The sequence below is a fragment of the Suncus etruscus genome, chromosome 11, assembly GCF_024139225.1.
Source record: "Suncus etruscus isolate mSunEtr1 chromosome 11, mSunEtr1.pri.cur, whole genome shotgun sequence".
NCBI lineage: Eukaryota > Metazoa > Chordata > Mammalia > Eulipotyphla > Soricidae > Suncus > Suncus etruscus.
The window spans coordinates 95798871-95824673 of record NC_064858.1 but is presented as its reverse complement, the minus strand read 5'-3'; the positions used below and the strand labels follow the sequence as shown (position 1 = coordinate 95824673).

Below are 25803 nucleotides of genomic sequence, written 5' to 3'. Positions count from 1 at the left end.
CCTTATGTGACCCTGGTTCGATCCTTCACACAGGTGGTTTCCTGAGCACTTTCAGGGATCTCTTCTGAGCAGAGAGCATGAAAATAGGCCAAAGAGCACTGCTGGATGTGATTCCAAAGCCCTTCCCATTACACTCTCCAAAAAAAAAAGAATGTGACAGACTATTAATCGCCTGGCTGCTGTTAACATCTTAAGTCTATCAATGTTCATATCTCTCTGCCTCCTCACTGCTGCTTAGAGACTCTCTTCAATCTGAGAATGGAAAATATTGCATCTCTGATTTGGAGCCTGGCTATTTGCAGCAATGGCTTGGGAATCAGAAGGTAAAGAAAGACAGATTTAGTGATCTTTGCCCAACACACAAGTCATAGCACCATTTTCTTCTTTGCATTGCTAGATGTCGCCTGGTCCAAGATTTATTTTCCCCTTCTAGCTGTATGAACACTAATGAAAGATTTGAAGTATTGTAAGCAGCAGGCTATGAACACGTTGTCTAAAATACTAAATAAGAAAAGAGAATATCCCACTATTTATTCATCTTAGGACGATACACCACTTGTAGGAATCAGTTCATAAACGTTCTATCATTAGAGAATGGTTGGCATAGAGTAGGAGTTAGAGAGATAAATTCAGCCAGATTTTTATTTCCTAAAAAGCTCCTTGACTTAAGGTATTCTTGCAAGTGATTTGTTTATATGCCAGCAAAGCCTTGAATCTTCTATCATAAATTAAACTAAGAATTCAAGGCAAGGAAGAAGTGATATCTGAAAATTGGAAGAGAAATTTTCTCTTCTAAACTGAAATTTATGGAGAATTTCAAATATAATCTCAAGTTCCTATGTCAACTATATAGGGCCTCTCTTAAACTACACAGATATTTCTATACACATACACACATGCATACACAAACATAGACAATTCTAAAAACGTATGTGAATGTCATTTTTAGCAAATTGTTTATTGTAGTGTTAAAAGGCATATTTATAAAAATATATCAGCTAAGCTTTCTTTCTATACTTAACTTTCGGAGTACATCTAGGACCATTTTATTTCTAGAAAGCACTATATCTTCATGTTTTAAGAATTTAATTGAAGCTATACATTTATTTTGCTTTGAGTATGTAAGATAGTGATACTAAACACAGTGCTGGAGCTGTATACTCTTCCTGCTGTGCTCCTTTAACTTACAATAAGTTCTATTTATTTCTTTAGATTTGTGATTCTTTTATAATATTCAAGACTTTTAGAGATATAACTTTAAAGCTCTTTATTAAACTTACCATCAAAGTACTCCTACCTTATTACTATCAAAGTGATACCTCCTTTCATTCTTCCCAACTGTTAGTTTGCACTCTACTTTTGCCCAGGGCAAAGTTGTTCCCCAATTACCTCTTTCTTTTCACCAAGCCCTTTGACTTATAAAAGTCCACTTGGACCTCACTTGACTATCCCATTCCTGGTTGGTAAATAAAGAGGTTTGGGGTTTGACAGGCTTAGTATGTGGAAAGGGACCACAAAGCAAGAAGCCACCAACTTCATGATTCTCTCCTGACTGACTTGGTTTATCAGTTCTTTGTGGCTACCCTGCTTCAGACCCATTCATCAGGGGGTGGAAATATGACATGTGGGGTTTTACAACTGGTGCCTAGAGAGAGATCCAGGGACCTGAGAAGACCAATAATGAGTGAGTGACTTGACACTCTAGTGTATAATCATCATGGCCCCCTTGAACTGGACTGAATGTGCCATGCCTTTCACTGAAATATTGGTACACATGGCCCTCCTTCTGAATGGCTTCATGTTGCTTTGGTCCATCTACCTGCATTTCTCACTCTGAATTCTATGTACCACCAGACTCCCTAGAGCCTGAAATAATTTACCATGTACTACTACCACAAATTTAAAGAGACCCCCATCTCCCAAGAATGATGAGTCAGCTACCATTTCTACAGACTCAGAGTCTGAAAATTACTCAGTTAGAGATATCCCCATGCCCTGAGCCCTGAGTCGGGTGGACAGAGTGGTACTGGCAATCCAAGTCCTGGGCACTGTCAAATGGTTCAAAGTCTAGATTGGTTATGGGTTTATAAACAAAAATGACACCAAAGAAGATATATTTACTCACTGGACAGCTATTAAGAGAGACAATCTCCAGAAGTTTCTGTGTAGCATTAGAGATGGGGAGACTGTGGAGTTTGATGTTGTGAAAGGAGACAGGGGTCCAAACGCTACGAATGTATCCAGAGGTGACAGAGTGCCTGTGAAAGGTAGTTGCCATGCTCCCAATTGACATAGGCTCTTCTGATTTATCTCTTGACCTCACTCGCCTGACTCACTATCCATGATAGCAGAGGTCCTCTCAGGTAGGGCAGAAGCAAGCAGTGAAGAGGAGAGAGCTGAAGTCTCTGGGCAGTATTCTAGATGCCAACACCAACTGCCTTTGTTCTACCAATGGCGCTTTATGTGAGGACTTTGGCCCCCAAGTTGCTTATCAAGGTTATTGATGGGGTAGAAGCCAAAGAGACAGCCTCAAGGGAAGGAGACCAACAGCAGGAAGATGAGTGGGTCCTTCCACCCAGATTCCAGCCCAGGTTCCTAAGATCTTTCCATCCCAGGCAACCTCAGCAGCCTACCACAGGAGTTGGAGATAGAGAATCCAAGTTTATTTTTATAAGTTTATTTACTTAGTTATTCATAATTTATCCATAAGTGTAACTATGGACAATTATCTTTAACTTTCTTGCTTATTTCAGTTATAATAATAACTCAAGTTCTATTCATTATCATAAATAAAATGAAAATGGCATGATTTCATCTTTTTTTAATGATAGAGTTTTAATCAGTTGAATATATATGCCATCCTTTATCCAGTCAACTTTGTCAGTGAGCATTTCAATTGATTCCTTTCATAATTTATTCTGGAACTTACTACTGGGGATAAGTAATGGCAAATTCTTTTAAAATCAGTGCACTTTCTACAAAATGAAATCATTTCTTTTTATTGAAATTTTATTGACTGGTGAAAAGATATGGTTTATACATAAAAAGAACTCATGCTGATGGCAAGCTACAATTTACAATCTCACGTATATTATTTATACAGAAACATGTGTCATTGATACATAAAGCTGCATCTAAAATATCTTATATGTTACATCTAAAAATCAGATTTTTCTTCACGTAAGTTACATCCCCTCTATACAATCAGGAATAAGTAACCTGAGATTTTCTCTTTTTTTTTGATCTCCTTTATACTCTAATAACTTGTTTATTTTATTGTGGGGCAGGAACAGAGGTGTACAGGACTTGGGCTACACCTGTTACTAAAGTCTTAGTTCCTTCATCAGTAATTCTCCCAATAATTGCAGGAAAATGGTTTGTTTTCCTACTTCCTAAGTATTACTTAAAATTTAAATACATGCTTTTCTTTATTTTTTCTTTTGGTTTCTCTAGAAGCCTAGATATAGACATATTTTCTTTTTCGTTTTATTTTGGGGTCACACCTAACAATGCTCAGGGATGTCTCCTGGCTCTGCACTCAGGAATCATTCTTGATGGTGGTCAGGAGACCATCTGGGATGCCAGAGATTGAACCCAAGTTGGCCAAGGACAAAGCAAGCACCTTATTGCTACACAATCTCTCTGGTCTTAGAGAGGCATACTTTTATGAACATTAAAAACTGAATCTAAACAAGTCGTAGTAATACTTTCTCTTTTTTTTTTTCAGTGTTATTGAGAAATTTGTTAGTCGTACTGTCCATGTTGTCATTCATTTTTATACACTAATTTTATAGCAGTAATTTGCTTTCATTACATCATGTTCGGTTAACAGGGAAGAGGGGAGTGGGAATAAGGAGAAATAAGGAAAATTACTGAGCAGCAGAATCAGGTGCAAAGTTGCCTAAGTAAAAAAAAAAAATCTCATTATGAGGGAAAAATATAAAATCTTTAATAAATTTTTAAATCATCAAACAAGAATGTTTTACCTTACAAATACACAGGAATCATTTTTAATGACATCCAGTAATCATTCGTGTGGTGGCATACAATTTAGACCTCTTAAAAATAAAGTCATTCTGATTGCACTTGCTTGCTTCCTCCCATTTTTCTTATTAATCTTGACCTCATTCTGAAATTCTCTAAATATGAAATCCTTTCAAATAATATCAGGTTAAACAAAAGACTTTTTAAAAGCCTTACAAAAACTTATAAAGGCTCTTTTCTCTATAGTTTACATTAGAAATGCAAAAAGGTACTGGATAAAAGACCAAAAATAAGTGATTTAAGTACTCAAAGGTATAATTATTTAAATGATCCTATTTTAAACTGACTCAATTTTTTCAGTGATGAGATTTAAAACATTTTATTTTAAGAGTAATTTCAGGCCTACTATTTATAAGCCTCCCAATTTACTATATACTAAATTGTGATCAGTACATATCAAAGTTACTTCTTAATTTTAGACTTATATCTATTGATAAAAAGGAGGCTAATTTTAATTTCTCTAAATGTTTTTTTTTTATTGAGACCATTGTGAGTTACAAGTCTTTCACAGTAGTATTTCAGGCATTTAATAACAGTGAATTAGGGCCATCCCCACCACCAACGTTGACCTCCCTCCACCATAGTTTCCTGCATACATACCAGACCTCACCTCTAGCCTCCAGGAATACCAGTGTAACACGTCCATTTTGTAGTTAGCTTGTTATAATTTGGGTCTTTTGATTCTATTGTCATTAACTTTGGATTGGATCTTTAGATCTGATTTTTTTTTGTTTTGGTTTTGGGGTCACACCCGGTGGCACTCATGGGTTACTCCTGGCTCTGTGCTCAGAAATCACTCCTGAAAGGCACAGGGACCATATGTAGTGCCAGGATTCAAACCACCATCTGTTATGGATCTGTTTCATTTAAGGCAAACACCCTACCACTGTGCTATCTCTCTGGCCCCTTGAATTTTTTTTTCACACTCAATGCTCCTGAGACCACTTGGCTCCTGGACCCCATCCACTTTTTCTTTCTTTTCTCAATTTGTAGGAAGACATAGAAATATGAGGCAAAACAAAATGATTCAAGTTCTAAGGTTTTATGAAAAATACAGAAGATCCTATCTAGAATATAAATAAAATTTAATGAAGAAATAGAGAAAGGGTGGAGAGAGGCAGATGTGGCGCCTTATTTATTTATTTATTTATTTATTTATTTATTTATTTATTTATTTTGCATAGGAAGAGCAAAGGTTGGGGAAATTAGAAAGGAAATTACATTGGCCTAAGAAATACAGGGTGTCTCCACCCATGAAGCATACTGTCAACAGACTGATTCCAAATGTCTTATTAATATTTATTCTCCCACCTAACTCTAGTTTCTATTATATAAGATCATTGATATTTGTTACCCTCTCAAATATCAAATTTTGGTCTCTCTCATATGTAGTAATAATATAAATGTACATATAGATATTTTATTAAAATTTTCATCTTTTAGAACTCAGGGATTATTCCTGTCTCAGAGCTGACTTTTGATGGTACTCAGGGGACCATATGTTGTGCCGGGTATTTGAACCAAGGTCACAGCTGATGTTACATGCAAGGCAAGTGGCTCCTTTCCTACTGTACTATCTGTCTAGTCCAATGCATGCTTCCTGAAAATGGCATATTTTAAAAATAAGAATTAACAAATGTGGTCCTAAGTAACCAATACTATTATTATTCTAATATTAAGTACTGATTGAACCTATGCATACATCTTAGTTTTGAGATTCTATTAATGTGAATTGACATAATTTGGTGACTAAACAAAAGAAATTAAGCTTGAATATATAGCTGTCCCTATGTATAGAAAACATAAAACATAATTTAAGATGTTAAAGTTTTAAACTTGGGTCTGGCATATTAATGAATATGAACTATGTGGCACACTGTATGTTCTTTCTAAAAATGTTGATATTTTTGGTCATGAGTCTGGTCTGTGACTACCATTATTCTTGCTCATCTACCCTTACTGGAAACAATATTAGGAAGAAGTATAAGAATTGTCACTTTGGGGGCTGGAGCTGTGGCGCAAGTGGTAAGTTGTCTGCCTTGCCCACACTAGCCTAGGACAAACTGCAGTTTGATCCCCCAGTGTCTCATATGGTCCCCCAAGCCAGGAGTGATTTCTGAGTGCATAGCCAGGAGTAACCCCAGAGCATCACCAGATATGGCCCAAAAACCAAAAAAAAGAATTGTCACTTTTGAATCAGACACATGAGCAATAAAAATGCCAGAGGGCAGAAAATTTGCAATTTCATGCTCATTAATTTCATAGAGGATTTACAAATTAACCCGGCTAGAAATATTACTCTTCCAAAAGGCCTGTAGGCTTCACTGAGCAGCACAGTTATCACAAACCCCTTCCACAAGGTTGACCAGCTGCTTGTAGGCCACATAGGTCCAATTTATGCTCCAATAAAGATCACAGGTCAAGTTCTATTCTAAAGACCTTTCTGGTTCCAAGATAACTGCATAGATGCATGGAATCAACTTTGTGTTTTAAGAAAAGGATCTAAAGGCAATAGCACAAGGAAGAGTCTGGTCCTAAGATATGATAGGACATAGCATAATCTTCATTTAGCAAGAAAGTAGTGCCTCAATGTTATTTTCTCTCCACCTACAGGTTAACGTATTATTACAAATCTTACCTTAAATGTGTCTAGTTAGCCCCACGAGGAAGCCATTTTAGGATGGTTAAACGGTGTATATTGGTTAGGGGCAGATATAATTTATTCAGGACCATTGCAATAAATTTATTTCCATTAGGAAAATTATTGCATAAGCAATTTGATATAGTACTTGAGTTTTGGGAAAGTATTGCAACCAATTTCTTTGTACTCTGACACTGTCATGTGAGACATAAGAAGAGATATTTTCACTTATGTCCAGTTGCTATTATTCTTAGCCATTGGAACAGATTTCTGAACTTTAATAAGCATACAGATTACCTGGGACCTGAGACTCTGAATTCTTGACTGGGAATCGTAGGGAGAGAATGGTTTGGAGCCATATCTAGCTGTTTTCAGAGGCTATTCCTGTCTCTCTGTGCTTGGATCTCACTGCTGATGGTGTCATACCGTATGTGGTGCTAGATTGAACTAGGGTCTGTAGAATGAAAGACTTACTTCCTGTACTTCTTTCTGTCCCTTAGATTCTGCCTTTCTGACAGGCTCCCAGATGATGTCCTTGTTTCTCATCCTTAGAATACATTTTGAGTAGTGAGATGAATGATAAAGCAGTGTGAGAGAGAAATGATCATATAAGCCCATTCCTACAGCAAGGTGTGCATATGGCTACCATTCTTTGGATCTAACATTTAATCCCTGAAATATTATATGATTATGACTAATTTATGTAAAAAATATGACTAATTTTACAGGCTATTCTGCCACTGGAACAACACTACAGAACGTTTGTTTTATAAATAAAATTGAGATCAGTTCAAATGGTTTCTTGAGGGAGGCTGGGTTATACTCAATATTGCCCAGAGGTTATACATGTACTATACATGCAAGGCAAACACCTTAACTCCTATTTCTCAGGCCCTTAAATGTTTGTTGTTACAGGGTTTTGGTAATTTTCTACGTTTTTGTTATTTTGGTATTTCAATGCTTGGTATTTCTGTTTTTGCTACCTTGGCATTTTTCTATGTTCAAAAGCAAAGGTCATGCTTCCTTTATTGGGATAAATACTATAATGGAGTAGAACAATCTTTTCCTCCTGCTATCATGCTCAGATTGTTTTCTCTCCCCTCTTCTTTAAACTTTTGAGATGTGGATTACTTGATTCTGATAGATAAAGATGTGAGATGAATCTGTTCTCAGTACAGGTTGTAAAGAAGCTATCCATGTCTGGTCATGTGCCAAAGCAATGGTTTTGACATCTAGGGTAGAATCCAGAAGCCCTTGATTCAAGAGCATGGTTGCACTAATTGACTCTAGACAAACAAAATTCTTTTAATCTCAGATCTAGAAGTATTTCGTATGGAATATAAATTTGTGACCATATCTTTCTATTATTTCATTGTGTTCTTATTTCATAAGAAAGGATACACAATTAAATTCCATTGCCAAACCTTTTAACAACTGTATTTCAAGAAACATTACTTAAGTTTAGAGCGTACCATCAAATCACCAACATTGACAGCTCCATTGTGGATCCATTATCTATAGACCTACAGTCAAGTTTTGAAAGAGAGAAACAGCCAGCCAATAGTATGCTCAGCAATAACGTATTCACAAGATTCATAATTTACACTACACAAGGCTTTCATAATAGTTAGAAATTAAAATGATTCCTGATTTTTTCCCCTCTGATTGCAAAACTCTATATAAATTGACTGTGATGGAACTTCCCCATGCTCTAAGCTGAAACCCTCTCCCCAACTCACTTAAGGCTGTACTGTGTTCCATTGTCAAAGCTATAAAGTAATACATTCCCAGTCACTCTTCCACTTAAGCTTTTATTCTCTTTTATTCACTTAAATTTTGATTTTTCACAAAGAACACATTACAACTGCAGGGTAGATTTAAATGAAAGATACAGGTTATCCCCAAAGCAATTGGATTTTCTTTTCTTCATTCATAAAAATAACTTTTTTTTCTGAGTATGTAGTGACGTGCATGATCATTGTCCCATGATTGCCTTTGTTTCCTTTGATAGGAAATGGTCATAATGCAAAACTATACAAAATGCCTATATCCCCACCCCCAATTAAAAAAGTAGGGGATCTGCTAGCTTAGCAGTTACCTCAACTGGGCATAATTAGCAGTTAGGAATTGTTTAGCACAGACTGGCCTGATTAGTCTCAGACAAAGGAAATTAATGTGTGTATGTTGGGGGGGGGGGGTTTCACTTCGACAAAGCCCTGAACACAGCAAGAGATTCTCCAACCATAATTATATCTGCTTCTCCTGGGAAACCCAACCCTGGGAGGGGAAGGAAATGAAAAGACAAAAACCAGTCTGATTACATATGGTTGTGATTGGATGACCGGCAACCACTTGAAGATACAAATAATCATGAGGGGTCCTTTCTTCAAAAAGCAAATCTCCCAGCTCCATCTTGAACTTAGTGCAACCGAGTGAAACAATACTGCTTTGATGCCTGTGTCTCACTTTCCAGTTTATAAAATACCAGTTTGATTCAAAATATGTAATCAAAATAAATAGTCTGTGTTTGCCCCTCCTGTGCCTGGCCTATGAGGAGACTGACCAATGTGGTGCAGATCAGAGAGACAGATGGTCCTCCACATCAGTCCACTTCTGTTTGAAGTAAGTCCTTTCTATGACTCTGTCAGTGTCAAGTCTTCATTTAATGAGGGCATTTTACCTAGTTTCATGGGATGTCACTAGAGGGAAGCAGTGCCTTCCCTTGTTATGACCAATCTGCAGCTCCTACAACAGTAGGTGGTCATCGTGTGTGACAGTGATTATTCCGCCACTAAGATGGCATTAGAAAAGGCTGACAGTTCTGAACCCTTAGATGCCCTTAATGATTACTTGCAGCATTCATGTCAGTGAGAAGTGGTACAGTCACTGTGTGTCTGCCTTTCCCTGTAATGATTTTCAGTAAGGATCCCTTGTTAATATTCTCTACCAACAAAGACAAGGGTAGGAGTAGGGTGAGAAAAGCAGAGTTCTACTTTTTAAAGGCATTGTCTTAAGAGGCTGGAAAGATAGCTTGGAGATAGGACATTTGCCTTGTATACAGAAGGACAGTGGTTCGAATTCTGGCATCCCATATGGTGTCCAGAGCCTGCCAGGAGCGATTTCTTAGCTTAGAGCCAGGAGTAACTCCAGAGCGATGCTAGTGTGACCACAAAACAAAAACAAACAAAAAAGGCATTGTTTTAAATCTTGTTCAAGTCAGTTTATTCCTTGTCTACATGAAACTATAAAACTTATACTACTATATATTTAACTTTTGAGAATAACTCATAGATTTATTTTTATTTATTTATTTTTTTTTTTTTTGGTTTTTGGGCCATACCTGGCAGTGCTCAGGGTTTACTCCTGGCTATCTGCTCAGAAATAGCTCCTGGCAGGCTCGGGGGACCATATGGGACGCCGGGATTTGAACCAACCACCTTAGGTCCTGGATTGGCTGCTTGCAAGGCAAACGCTGCTGTGCTATCTCTCTGGCCCCAACTCATAGAATTTTAAGTTATAATAAGTCATTACTTACTAATTTCTGGGTGAGAACATAAGTTTTTTTTGGGGGGGAGGAGGAGGTTACACCCGGCAGCGCTCAGGGATTACTCCTGGCTCTGCCCTCAGAAATTGCCCCTGGCAGGCTCAGGGGACCATGTGGGATGCCAGGATTTGAACCACCATCCTTCTGCATGCAAGGCAAACACTCTACCGCTGTGCTATCTCTCCAGCCTCAAGAACATAATTGTTAAGAGAAATAATCTATGGACTTTGAAAAGGAAATAGATGAGGGAAAATAGTTCAGACAATTGTTTGACTTATTTACAATAAATGCTCTAGATTGATATTTGAATAAAATTAATTCATGCTTTAGCAATTATTTATCATGCCTATGATGCTCTCATAGCAAAATTAACTTCCAGTTGATTCCTCTCATTGTTTTGAACTATTTATGTAACCAGGTGAAATTTGAAAATCTAGCTATATTTTAATCTTTTTGATGAAAAAAATTTATATAAATATTATAATTTTGTGAAACTTAATGCACTTCCTAAGGAGCAGTGCGTTGTATTGGCATTTCTTTTCCATTTTTGTCTTTAAAAACATAAATGAGTGTCTGATTAATAGCACAACAGGCAGGGCATTTGCCTTGCACTCAGCCATCCTGGGTTGATTCCCAGCATCCCATCTTGTCCCTTGAACATGCCAGGAATAATTTCTGAGCTCAGAGCCAGGTGTAACCCCTGAGTGCTGCTGGATGTGGCCCAAAAAAAAAGGCAAATGAAAAGTTAAAAATTGGCCCTGTATATTTATTTTTCTTAAGGTAAGCATATAATTGGATAATGAAAGAATGAAATTTGCACATATTAAATCATGTGACTAGGATAGTTCACATTTAGATGCTTCTCCATAAGAATCAGTTTACATGTATGAGGCCTCTTCCTGGAGTCTGATCCCCTCTCTGTGTGATAAAGAAGTGTGCCCACCTGATGAATGGTCATGTCTCCTATCCATCCAAGAGGAAATGAAAAGACCAATCTTCTATCCTTCCAAGAGTAGATAGAAATAGAACTAAGAACAGCAAAAATTTTGTCTAAACTTGCTTTGCTTTGCATCCTGTTTATTTGCCTTGCTGCACTGCAGTCCAACTTTAAAATGAACTTGTAATCTCATTCATCTTTTATAATCATTAAATTCTAAGGCTTTATCTCTACAAATCTTTATGAAGTGACCATGAGAAAAACCATCATATAGGCACAATAGCTCTCCACAAGTTTCTACTCAGAGGTTTAAGAATATACCTCATGAGGGCGAGGGTTATGGTATCAAGAGACTGAACACATGTCAGGCATGCACAAGGCTTTGTGTTCGATCCCTAGTACCATATTCCTTCAAGTAACTATGACCCTCTAGTCTCTCAGTATCTGCAGGTGGAACCTTGGTGGCCTCTAAGCATTGCTGAATCCTACCACTGCATCCATTGGGTTGAGCTTTGCTTAAAGCAGTCCCATAGCATTCTGGGTGTGATACCCAGAAAAAAAGTGCCTCTTATCCTTCAAAGTGTATGTATTTCTGAGAAGATATTTTGGGACCATACTTGGTGGTGCTCAGGATTATTTCCTGGCTCTGGACTCAGAGTTCATTTATCTATTTTTTATTAATATCTTCATTTAAACACCTTGATCAGAGTTTATTCTTATCAGAATTCAAGGGACCATATGTGGTGATTGAGATCAAACCAGAGTCAGTTGCATGGATGATAAGTACCTTACCCACTGCACAGTCTCTTAAACCCTGCAATGCATATTCTTATGCTTTCATGAAGCCATTGATCACTACGTCATCCAATGTCCTCCCTCCATCTCTGTTATCAGTCTGAATTGAATTGACTTTGTTTTCTTTTTTTTTTTTTGGGGGGGGTCACACCCTGCAGCGCTCAGGGGTTACTCCTGGCTCTACACTCTACGCTCAGAAATTGCTCCTGGCAGGCTCAGAGGACCATATGGAATGCCGGGATTTGAACCAATGACCTTCTGCTTGAAAGGCAAACACCTTACCTCCATGCTATCTCTCATGCCCCTGAATTGACTTTGAATAAAAATATCACATTAAGGGGCCAGAGAGATAGCATGGAGGTAAGGCGTTTGCCTTGCATGCAGAAGGATGGTGGTTCGAATCCCAGCATCCCTTATGGTCCCCCAAGCCTACCAGGAGCGATTTCTGAGCATAGAGCCAAGAATAACTCCTGAGTGCTGCTGGGTGTGACCAAAAAACAAAAACAAAAAAAAATCACATTAAAAATACTGTTATTCGTTCTGTAATGGGTAGATTTTTATGAAAGGTTGTTGGTATATCTTAGATGTTTAGATCAATAAGACATTCTTAAGGTTTTTGTTACAACAGGAATCTCAAACAGGACTCTGCTGCTTTTTCACTATGCTCTTCTTAACTCTTAGGGAAAATATTGCCTACATTTTTTTCTTATTTTTATTAGAAATTATTGTTTTAACCTTCAATGACTTTGACAAGTTATTCTTAGATAACATGAAGCTAATATCATTTTTGGCTTTTAGATAATTGTTTATTTTTACCTATTCTCAACTTAGATACTCTTTTTTCTTTTTTTTAACTTAGATACTCTTAAAGCTAGCAATAAGGGCGAAGCTAGGGAATGGGCAGATAGGCTCGGCCAGGTGGCCATCTATAATTCAGTTTCAACCTTTCAAGGATGTGCATAGCCAGACTATCAGCTCTAAATCAAGGGAATTGTTTTAAAATATAAATGAGAATACAATTTTACCAGGGTTGACTACTTCTGTAATGCAAACTGGGTAAATTTGTAAAGAAATGGCTCCTTAAAATAGAGCCTTGAGCGAAAACAAAACAAAATAAAACAAAACAAAAAAACCATAGTCTCCTAGGAAGATCTCTTATTGTCCTTTAAGAAAATTTAACACTGGATTCAACCCAAGACTTTAATTGGCTGGAATCTTGACAAATTGAAAACAGAGGAAAGCCTTTAGGCTTCCAAGATGCTGTTTTCAAATGGGTTGTCATGATCTATAACTCCTGGCTCAGTGCTCTGTATTCATAAATTTGCAGTTCCAAAGTTTCGGATAACAAATGAAATATATTTAAATCAGTTCTATAAATAACTCATATTTTAATATGTACTGTATTTCTATTGTAACAGGTATTTAAGTATATTGTCTAGTTATTACATAAATAGTGAGAGAGAAGTGCTCAAATATTCATGTGGGAATGACAGAATAGATGGAGATTTTCGCAATGCATTACTTGTGTTTGGTTTGGGGGTTGTGATTATACTTAAAATTGTGTTTGTAAAGAACCAAGCCAAATTTCTAGGATACTGCTTCATAAGCAAAACATGCCTCTGTTGATGATATTGGTATATGAAGGTTGGTAGTTTATCTTTAATGGTTGGGAGAATATAAAGAATTGTGTGACAACTGGAATATAAACACAAAGCAGCGTGGCTTCCATTTTTTAAGTTAATTGCAGCTACAACAGTGTTAATCTTTCTTTTTTTGTCATTGCTTATAAAGACCTTGTTAGTTTTATGAAGAAATCATGAATCATTTCAACCAGAAGTTGTACATCCTGTAGAGGAATTGCGTTCCTCAATTTTAAAACACAAACCACTTAGTTGGGAGAATGAATGTTTTCAGATGACAAAGCTGTGTTTCTAGAATTAAATCATTGTTATATTTAACAGCTTGTCATATACAGACTAGTTCTTTGGGATTCTTCAATGATTTTCTATTAAAACAAAACCAAAACAAACTGATCTTCTGTGTGGCTAGAGTAACATTTGGATCATCTGACTTGACTTGATATGATAGAAAATTACTTATTATGTTTCCTCGGGTTGTATACATCTGATTTTTTAAAACATTTAACCCAGTTACATCAGATTTTTCTTTGACTTTATTTAAAGGACCCATGGAATTTTTTTATATTTTAATTCTGACATTTGTCATCTTAAGTAATAACTTCTATTATTCCAACCCTGACTGAATCCTTTTCCAGATGTTAAAGTCACCTTTACTTAAAAGTTGATGGGTCCATCACCTGAATTGTCTTCATTTGAGCACCTCATTCTGCTTCTTGCTTACTACTCACAGCTATATTGTGCTTTAGATCTTCTGTCATCAGTTGCTCTTTCTATGGTTCTGAAGTTATTTTCTTCCTTTTATAAAAGACATCAAATAAATTCTCTGCAATGTATGTCTTATTTTAACAAACCATCATCCCTTCCTTGTTCCTAACTAACTTATCTCATCTTCCTCTAAAGTTTCCTGTCCTTCCAGTCTCTGCTGGCTACCAGTTCACACCTCCATGAGGACCCACACTAATTCTTTGTGTCTTTAGTCCCCCCAGGATACTAATGCTCTGCCATCTACTTATCTAAAATAATTCTTTTCTTTTCATTTCCTTTATTTCTTCTGCCTAATTATTCTCAGCGCTCATTGAACCATTTTTAGCCCATCTTCGTCTTCCAACTGTTACTGAAATTCACTGATAGTTATTTATCAATGAATGTAGGTGACCATACTCTGCATATTTGCATACATTTCTATGCTTATGCCTTCATGTACATTATTGCTTCATCCTGACAATTCTCAGAGGAGAATGAGAGACTTTATCCCTCTCTCATAAGAGGAAACTGTTGTTCAAAACATTTTAAATGACTTGTTCCATAACTCAACCAAATCTACCAGGTCTTTCTACATATCATATCACCTTTCTCTTTCTCTCTGGCAGAAGGATTGCAAGCCATTGAAAATCTTCACTGCATTAGAAACTGGATGAAAATTAACCAAACCCTTCATTGTACCTTTGCAGATGAGAGTCCCTACACTAAATCCGCCAGCCAGACAAAGCCGCCTGATGGAGCGTTGGCTGTGAGGAGACAGAGCATCCCAGGTTAGACCAGACTTGGATATTTCAGCTGTTTTGCTTTTCAACCCTGTTATTTGGTGATCTAAAAGAATTGTAACTGGGTAATAAAAATTATAGTGTTTCTTAGGCCATAGACTACATTCTGCACAACTTGTTCAAGCATTATTTAAAAAAAAAAAGAAGAAGAAGCAACCTCTGCTTCAGAAAAGCTTGCCAACATGTGAAAACTCATCTGTGTGCAAATCCTTTGTGAAATGACTTGAATTTATATCAGCTCTTACTCATTTACTTACCTTCACCTCTGTTTTTAGGGAATGACTTTCACAGTGCCTACTTCTTTACTGAGATATACTTGAAAGAACACAAGCGCTCAAAGTTGCTGTGGCAGATAATATGTATGCTGAATAAAAAAGTATTCTTTTCTTCTATCTCTTTGAATCTGGCTTTACTTCTATTGGACAACTCTTGTAAAATTCTGACACTGTTTCTTTGTGAAGCTATGATTAGGAATCTTGTAGTACCAATACATGATACTCATTTTTAAACATTTCAGACAACTATCTTTAAATGTCTTTACCTGTAATTTCAATATTTTGATTTTCTGAATTTTAGAATGTCATAAAAATTCTAAACTATACTGGGAACAATATTTAAAATTTTTACTTTCCTGAACTAGATAATCCATAAAAAAAACTCTTGCAGAAGTAACAGTACTTAAACGAAGGATTAAAAGCCTTAATACTTCCAAACATTTATACATTTACACTGGATACACAAAAAAACCATAGCTATAGGATTTTAGAGTAGAGTATATTTTTTTAGTAATTCAGAAAAGAAACATGTTTTCAGTATTAAATTGAATGGTTTGACAGAACTGTCAATGAAAAGAAGAACTTTCCATTTGAATGAGTCCATTTTCTCAGCAGTGTTAGGAAGTTATGTCTTAGATGGAAACATATGGATTTTATTTGTTTTTCACAAGAATCACTTGTGGTGTTTACTGACTCTGAAGTCTTGAATTCATTATGAAAATATATGAATCATAAAATGTCATGTCATGAATTTGTTCTTCTTCCTTGTTTGATACATACTAAACTAGATGGCATACTTGAGGAACTTATCTTATAGTAATTACATTTTGGTTTATTTGGGGGGTGCACTGGATAGTATTTGGAAGCTTGTGCAATACCTAAGATAAAACCTTGGGGATACCTCAAACAAATTATGTGAACATGTCCTTTGTGTCATCTCCTTAGTCCTTAATTACTTTTTTAATTACATGTTAATCATATAGAAGTTGTTTGTCATCATCTTTTCTTCATACACAAATGACTTATCCTTATAGGATATTTTTCCTTTTAGGCTTATGTCAGTGTAAAAGTCATGGGAGTTGTGAACTTTTGTGTAGTCTTCAATGATTACTCTGCAGAAAGTTGACCTTGGGCTAGCACCATTCTTGCAGGTAGCAAGCAAAAGTGTTGGTCTGAAAAAAATCTTACTCATTTAGATTCCCAAGAAAATAGACTTCACCAGTCAGAAGGCACAAAACAAATGATTGTGATCAAAACTATATTGATAGTTATAGCTAGTAGCTATTTAATATTTATAATTATATTCAAAAGGAAGTTAAGGACCTTCTTGGAAACTGTTTTCTGACCTCTGACATTTGACATTCGGAACCATTTCATTTCCATCTACCTGAAAACACCTTTTTTTTTTTTTTTTTTTTTTGGTTTTTGGGCCACACCCGGTGACGCTCAGGGGTTACTCCTGGCTATGCGCTCAGAAGTCGCTCCTGGCTTGGGGGACCATATGGGACGCCGGGGGATCGAACCGCGGTCCGTCTCCTAGGCTAGCGCAGGTAAGGCAGGCACCTTACCTCCAGCGCTACCGCCCGGCCCCTTGAAAACACCTTTTAATTCTTGTCCTGCCAAAAAGGAGGACATATCCCTTAAGTGACCAAGGAGTCATTCAACTCAGAAATGAAACCCAGTATCCAAAAGTCTTAAGCAGGCGTTTACATGTCCGCCTTTAAATGCAATAAGTTCATGAAAGAGAGAGGGAGAAATGCATATAGGGAAAGTCTGGGAAATGCACATTCCTGTTTATTTGCTAATTTCATCTGAAAAATATCCTCATTCTCTAGAGCACTTATTGCAAGTTTATAGCCTGTGTGCCATTCTCCTATGCTAATGTCCCAACATGAATTCCCTCAGAGGTATCATTATTTCCACTGGTAACAACAAAAGATGTGTCTGGAAATAGGTGCACCAACGAATTGAAAGGAGACTTATCCAACTACAGTCATGTTTGTAATCACAGTGTTTAAATAAAGATATTTTAAAAAATAATGAAAAACTTCATCCATCATAACACATTTCAATTTATTATTGGCTTTTCAGTCTTTGCAGGTCATATGCAAAAATAAAAAGGAACCGATTTGTTTTGTCAATTTTAGCAATGTAAAATAATGGTAGGATTTCACATAATAGTGAAAGAAATAAAGGTAATTATGGGGAGAAAAAGATAGGAGACTTAAAAGTGAGCTTGACTAAAAAAAAAAAGTGAGCTTGACTTATTGGCTAGCCCCTAGATTTTCTTTTTTTTTTTTTCTTTTTTTTTTTTAAGCCTACAGCGCCCCGTATTCTCAGGCGGTCTCCCATCCAAGTACTAAACAGGCCCGACGCTGCTTAGCTTCTGAGATAAGACGAGATCGGGTATGTTGAGGGTAGTATGGCCATAGACACCCCTAGATTTTCTCAGCATAAAGTTACTTCCCAAGTTGGGTACTACATCAGAGCCATTTCGCTTCCCTAATTACTGGAGATGAAGCAAACGTAAGGAAGCCAAAACTTTCCAGAAGCTGTGACTCTCATTCCAACCTCAATCCACTCCCAGTGATCCAATAATGATGATTGAATTTAACTATTCAGACTCACTTTTCCTGATTGAGTGTGGAAGAGTGTATAGTGGAAGGTATTAATAACTACACTTTTCAAGATTTTTTTTTGCTAACGTCTTTTCTTTTTTTCTTTTTTTTTAAATTATTTTTATTTAAACACCGTGATTACAAATATGATTGTAGTTGTATGATTTCAGTCATATCAAGAACACCCCCTTTCACCAGTGCAACATTCGCACCACCAATGTCCCAAATCTCTCTCCTCCCCCTCACCACCCACACCTGTACTCAAGACAGGCTTTCTACTTCCCTAATTCATTCACGTTGTAAGGATAGTTCTCAATGTAGTTATTTCTCTAACTACACTCACCACTCTTTGTGGTAAGCTTCATGTCATGAGCTGCACCTTCCAGCCCTCATCTCTTTTGTCTCTGAGAATTATTGCAAAAATGTCTTTCATTTTTCTTAAAACCCATAGATGAGTGAGACTATTCTGCATCTATCTCTCTCGATCTGACTTATTTCACTCAGAAAAAATAGATTCCAAGATTTAGGAAAAGTTCAACTTTGTCTTTGAAACTTGCTCGCTAAATATCTATCTAGTAATTCCTGGAGATAATATTCATATATATACATCCATAAATAAGATTTCTAAATAGAGCTCTACTACTTTCACAAGGAATAACTCATATTAAGTTCGTACTGATAAGTAAACTTTGAATATTAATAAAAACACTAATTTGATTTTTAAATTTACATTCAGATCTACTCTTCTATTCTAAATTCAATGTTGCTATAACAGCTACTTTACAATCACAGTCAATTATGTGTCTTTCATTAAAGACCAATTTTACTGTAAATTCTTTTATCGCCATTCTTTTATTCTTACTCCCCCATCAAAGAAGAAATAGATTAAACATCTTTTAGGATGTATTATTAAATGCATTTACTTTGGATAAAAAGGAAATTAGTTTTTCATGTAATATGGGAAGTTTTCATTTTAATCATGTCTCTTATGACAAAAAATAACCCTTTTTAAAATTATTTTTTAGCCTTTCATTGACTTCATAAAATGTTTGTGCCAAAAGAAAAGTAATAAAATGAGTATCAATGACAGTAAAATTTATTATTTTTTTGGTTTTTGGGTCACACCTGGCAAAGCTCAGGGGTTACTCCTGGCTCTTCACTCAGAACCCACTTCTGGCAGGCTCAGGGGACAAAATGGGATGCTGGGAATCGAACCACCATCCATCCTGGGTTGGCCGTGTGCCAGGCAAATGCTATGTTTCCTGCCCCAATAGTAAAATTTAAATATGAGGACTTAACATGTGGTTAAAAATATTACAGAGAGGTTTTATTCTTCCTATTTTTTTTTCAAAATTTGTTTTTGAGGTAGCATTCATACAACACTCTTGTGTCAGAGAGGAGGGTACCATTCCACATCTTTCCCAAATACATTTTTATATCACACCAACCACTAAAATACCATTAAAGGAAAAAGAACTTTAGTCTCATTTCTGCAATGTTTTTATTTTTTTGTTTGTTTTATTTTGGGAGCAGCGCTCAATGTGCAGTGCTCATGTAACGTGTAGATGCAGGATGAAACCTGAGGCTTCCACACGCACAACCTGTGGTTGAATAATCTTCCTGCCATATATTTTAAAGATAAGATGAATTTCAAGTGTAAAGATATTTGTAAAATGGGAATTTGTTGATCTTACACTCCTTTATTTGACAAATTACTAGTGAAATGAAGAATGGGAATTTGAAAGATTTGTCCAGGTCATTAGATAAAATCTTTACAGACTCTTGGTTTGACATATTTTTGTGATATTTTCTGGCTTTACCTAGTTATAGTTAAGGCATTTTATCATCCCTGTCTAATGTTAGTGAAGGGGAAAGACAAGATAGTACATTAGACCCCCAAGGCCTACAGTAGGTGTATAATTTATTTAAACTGCTTCCTTATTCCAAGTATGATAGCTTTCTCTGCTTCTCTTATTGAGGACTCCAAGACAATTCAAAAATTCAAAAAGATACTAATAATGCATTTATTTATTTTTCCCAACTCTGGTGCCCCAAGATTATTATCTTTTCTTTACAGTTAGAATAAGAGCACATATGTCTGTGTGAAAATTTTCATGAATATAAAGTATTCATCATCATGAGGCATTCATCAGTTTGGTCTTTGTGAAATAGAACTGTCTTAAGTTTTTTTTTTTTTTTTTTGCTTCTAACATGTGGGGTATTTGTAGTGGGAGTAACAAGATGGAGCAGAGAGAAAATAAATGTCCAGTAACCCTGGATATAGAAAACTGAAATATCCAGTATACCTGGATGTAGACACTCAATTGTTTGGTTTTTTTCTCTTTTTTTTTTTGGGGGGGGGGGGTCACATCCGGCACTCAGAGATTACTCCTGGCTCTGCTCTCAGAAGTCAATCCTGGCAAGCCTGGGGGACCATATGGGATGCTGAGATTTGAAACACTGTCTGTTTGAATCAGCTGCATGCAAGGAAATGCCCTACCCCTGTGCTATCTCTCAGGCCCCATACACTCAAATGTTTAGAAAACATCCAAGATGGGACAACACCCATCTAAAATTCAAGCATTAGCAACTCGCAACCTTGAACGAAGGGGGAAAGGACAGGGATTTTGAAGGTTCTGCCCTCTCTGTTCAGCATTTTCTCATCTTTGTTATGCACACAATTTGATGCTTCATTGATCTAAGTTTCCCTTATTACAGCAGATAGGTAGTGTGACATTTACATGAAGGTTTTATAGCTGTAACACTATTCATGTGTATGAAGGGCATTTACTCTTTTTTTTCTTTTAATTTTTATTCTTAATTATGATAACAATGATGCAAAGAAAGAGGATAAGGTAAAGTTACAGGGGAAGGACAATCACCCATATACAGAGTTCTCAGAAGAAATCCCCTTGCTGACGCCTAAATTTTGAACTTACAGTCAAAGAACATTAAGAAAGATAAAACAGGGCCCGGAGAGATAGCACAGCGGCGTTTGCCTTGCAAGCAGCCGATCCAGGACCAAAGGTGGTTGGTTCGAATCCTGGTGTCCCATATGGTCCCCCGTGCCTGCCAGGAGCTATTTCTGAGCAGACAGCCAGGAGTAACCCCTGAGCATCGCCGGGTGTGGCCCAAAAACCAAAAAAAAAAAAAAAAAAAAAGAAAGATAAAACAGAACCCATGTACAATTACTTTGTCCACAAGTCTCCAGATTGTAGTACATTATAACATTTCTTAGCAGTACACAAAGCAATCTAAAGCCATGAAATTTATGTGACTCCTTAAACATTGAAGGCATAGTATTTTTTTATATTTTCATGCACATGCATATTAGTTTGAGTTAACATCAAAAGTTTAAGTGGTTTCTTTTTAAAGGTTTAGAGTCAAAGGAGCATAGTAAATGGTGTTAGAGTGGCAAATATTGTTTGCATAGGCCCACCAAAATATGGGGGACATGGAAAGGAAAAGCCTTGGTCTAAATACAAGGAGAGCCTACCCCTGAAGTTTCCTGACATAAGACAAACTCTAGGTTCCAGGCAAACCAGTTTGTTCAATCCAAGTCATTGTCTGTACTGTCAATACAGTTTTCTTTTTCATGCAGTCTCTCTTGTTGGCATCAGGTTTCTGTATTAAAGATACTGGAATCTGCATATCCTACATTAAAGTCAGGCTGGTGTGGAGAATCTTCTCGTTTCACCTCACAATTAAAGGGCAATGCAGAAAGCCCTGCCCAGTAAGCTGGTCGTTGTTAATGTTAAGTCTTCTCAGTGTTATGGGAAGTCTCTTTTGAGTAGGTCGATGTCAGAACAGCGGTAGGGTCTTCCCTGGTAGAGGATTGCTTCCAGGTGATGTTATAGACAACCTTGGATGTTTCATAGATGGCTTCCCTAGATCAGGGGTGAATGGAAAATGCCCATTCTTCTGAGGCCTGTGCCAGGTCATTATGTCAATGTTCAGGGTGTAAGGTCCCATTGCACTACAAGATTTGTGTGCTCCCATCTCTATTAGATAAGAACTTATTTGTATGTATAGTATTTTCCCGTTTTAATTTGCCTATGCAAACAAGAAATAAAGCCACATGGCATTATTGGTGCATATGGGGGGCGTAAGAACACGTCTAACAATACCCGTGACTTGGTTCAAACATAAGCATTAAACTGAGGGACTCTTTTAACAAATTCCCTATTGAAAAGTTCACAAAGAGAAGATAAAAAATAGGGAAAATCGTCACTGTATAAGAAAATATTCAGCAAGAGCTATAGCTGTCAAAGAAAACACACATAAAATGTTGAAAAGACATACGTGTCTATTTTATGCCTTTTGAAGTAGTTGGGGGTGTGTGTTAACTCCAGTGCCCCACTTTGGAATGTGACTAGGATTCTGCAGTACTAAAGTTAAAAAGGCTAAATGCGGAGTAATGATGGTAGGGGGTGAGAGAGTTAAAGAGAAAAATGAGCTTTTGTAGGGGTGTGTGAAAGGGCAGAGTACAAAATGGACATTCTGGATACACAAAAACATAATTCAAGGATTATTATTATTATTATTATCAGTTTTGAACATATAGACTGGTAAGAAATTTACCAGTGACTGCTTTAGTGCAACCGAGCAAATTTCAGAACCCATGGCAGAGGCCTGATGAACCCCATGCTGGCATTGATTCCCGGCTCCCAGGAAGGAAAGAGCTGCTTCAAGAGCTGGTAGGCCGGAAGTTCAAAGCCCCCACCCAGACCCTCCCTGAGAAGCCGGGTGGGGAATGGGGGAAAGCATAGGGTAACCTTCAAGCCCCTCCAAGGGACCCACCTCGCTGGCTTGCACGGAGCACGTCGGTAGAGGGGTGCTGGGGTCACCCAAACCCGCACCCACCCCCACCCACCCCCCAGGCCTGCTTAAGAAGGCTTTTGGCATGGCGGAGGCCTGCTAAACTCCATGCTGGCATTGACTCCCAGCTCCCAGGAAGGAAAGAGGTGCTTCAAGAGCTGGGAGACCGGAAGTTCAAGGAAGGGCATTTACTCTTAATTGGGACTGATTCTATTTTCTCTGCTTCCTCCATGCTTGAGCCCCCTCTAATAAATGGCTGAATTTCGTGAGAGGAGTTCAGAGTTCATTGACTCAAAACATCAGAAGTAGTCCAGAAAATGGTGCCCTAGTGTGTGAAGTTATTGAGTCAATCTGTGGTGCATTCTAAAATGCTCGTCGGTTCATTTATCAGTTATACCCCCAGTATAGCTGAAGGGACAAAGAGGTAAAAAGGCCCTTCTAGTTGCAGTGTACTTTTGAATGAGAAAGAAAAAAGAAGACTCTGCAGAGAGAAAGGCTATTTGAAGGAGTACATTGCAGGATTCCATTCTCATATCACTTTTCAAGATTTTTTTAAATAAAAGGTTAAAAATGGTGTCACAGTATTATTCATAGTTGCTGTCAGACACTGCTGTCAGTGAAGGTGCATTCATCATCCAGTTTAGGAATGTCTCAGGGGTACACAATCATCAATAGTCAGACCCTCCCTGGTTCCAAGAACAATAAGGATAGAGGTCCAGGTATGCCTTATGAGCCCCTCACAGTCAGATTAAGAACTCCAACCTTGTTTAAAAAAAAAATGTTCACAAGTTTAAAAATTACTCTTAGAAAATTAGCCAGATTAAATCCAATTAAGAATACCAATTTGGGCCCGGAGAGATAGCACAGAGGTGTTTGCCTTGCAAGCAGCCTATCCAGGACCAAAGGTGGTTGGTTCAAATCCCGGTGTCCCATATGGTCCCCCGTGGCTGCCAGGAGCTATTTCTGAGCAGACAGCCAGGAGTAACCCCTGAGCACCACCAGGTGTGGCCCAAAAACCAAACCAAACCAAACCAAACCAAACAAAACAAAACAAAACAAAACACCAATTTGCTAAAAAAAATAAATAAATAAAAATTTTTGCAAGTTTAAAAATTATTATTAGGCTCTCAGAACCTTTCTGTTGCCACATTCAGACCTCGCTGCTCCAGCCTTTGGGGCTTCCAGCCTGAGACCTGTAATAGGGAAAAGAAATTACATGGTTTCTTGTCCATATACACCTTAAGGCAAACACAAAAAATAATTTCCAACCATAGAGAAATTGTGCACAACCAGGTTGGTCAGTGTGGCAATCATGTTGGTGTCAAGTTCTGGGAAGTGAACAGTGATGTGCATGGCTTTGACTCCACCAATACCTATCGTGGCCCACATCTCTGTGTACTAAAATGAAGCCATGAATGGCAAATATGTTACTTGTGCCAACTTAATAATAGATTTAGCACTCAGGCCATGGACTCTGTTAACTCAATTCCTATTGATCAGATTTTTAGATTAGACAACTTTGTTTTTTGGCCAATCTGAGGCAGGCAACAATTGGGCCACAGGCCACTATACAGGGTTGGCTATACAGAGTTGGCTGACTCAGTGCTAGATTTGGTGCAGAACTGAGAGCTGTGATTACCTGCCAGGCTTCCAGCTTACCCACTGACTTGGGTAGAAGGTGGAGCCTTTGTCCATCAGTAGAAAACATCAATAAGAACTACTATATCAACAATGAGGCACTTTATGACATTATTTCCACACCCTGAAGCTGACAACACCAACTCTGGTTCCTGAACCATTTTGTTTCAGCTACCATGAGTGGTTTCACAACCTATCTCTGCTTCCCTGACCAACCCAGTGCTGATTTCTGCAAGCTTATGGTCAACTTGATGCCCTTCCCACATCTCTGCTTCTTCATACCTAGATTTGCCACTCTAACAAACTGTGACAGCCAGAAATATTAAACCTTCACCATGTCTGAACTCATCCAGTGTGTCTTCAATGCCAAGAACAGGATGGCTGCCTATGACCCCACTACAGCCAGTACCTCATGGTGCCTGCTATGATCCATAGATAAATGTCCATGAAAAATATTGATGAGCAGATGCTGAATATACAGATCAAAAATAGCAGCTACTTGGTGGAATGAATTCCCAACAATGTCAAAATCTCTTGCCCTCAAGGTGGCTGTCACCTTAATAATCAATAGCACCAACATCCAAGAGCTCTTCAAGTTCATCTCAGAGAAGTTCACTGCCATCTTCTTCCAGAAGACCTTCCTCCACACATACACTGATGAGGGCATGGATGAAAGGGAGCTCACATAAGCTGAAAGCATATGAACAACCTCATCTCTGAGTACCAGCAGTACTAGGATGTCACTGCCAAAGAGGAAAAAGAAGAGAATTTCAGTGAGGAAGCTGAAGAGAGTAGTAAAGGTAGAGCCCCAGGCTTCGCAGTTTCCTCAGCTTTTTTAACTACCCTGTTCCTCTCCCTCGGATTTTGCTTCTACATTTTCTGTCTCTTTGTTAATTTTTTTTCTATTCATTTTAGGGGGAGTTTTAACATTGCATGGCACATGATAAGACACTCAAAAGAAATAATTTGTTGAGTGACTCCTCTTTCCTCTGAGAAACCTGAGAAACCTTGTGTTTCTTCCTTCTTCTTTCTTCTTCTTCTTTCTTCCTTCTGCTACTCACTCTTATCTGTCTGATTAATATATTTTTTTCTCTTTTCAAAATATTTCTCTAAGAGGCTGGGTTTCATCCAGATCACACTAGTCTATGGTGCAGAAAAATCAAAATGGCTACCATTCAAGCCCCCGGGACAACTACAATGAAGAGAAAAGTAATCTACCTCCAGGCAGGTAGCAGTGTCCCTCTGATGAAAGCCTTGGGGTTTTCCTTTCATACTTTTGGAGAGGAGTGGTGTGTTTCAGGCTCTTCAA

General features: G+C 37.6%; 1 protein-coding gene and 2 pseudogenes across 1 annotated transcript in view; 2 read left to right on the top strand and 1 right to left on the bottom strand.

The window, feature by feature from the left end:
- The first annotated feature begins 2451 nt into the window (after positions 1–2451).
- Positions 2452–25438, top strand: LOC126022181 (tubulin beta chain-like; annotated as a pseudogene).
- GRIP1 (glutamate receptor interacting protein 1) overlaps positions 15057–25803 on the top strand; it is a 225827-nt gene continuing 215080 nt past the window's right edge. The window contains exon 1 of the mRNA XM_049782734.1: positions 15057–15133. The gene's annotated coding sequence lies outside the window, so the exon portion shown is untranslated. The remainder of the gene's footprint in view (positions 15134–25803) is intronic.
- Positions 17736–17854, bottom strand: LOC126023375 (uncharacterized; annotated as a pseudogene).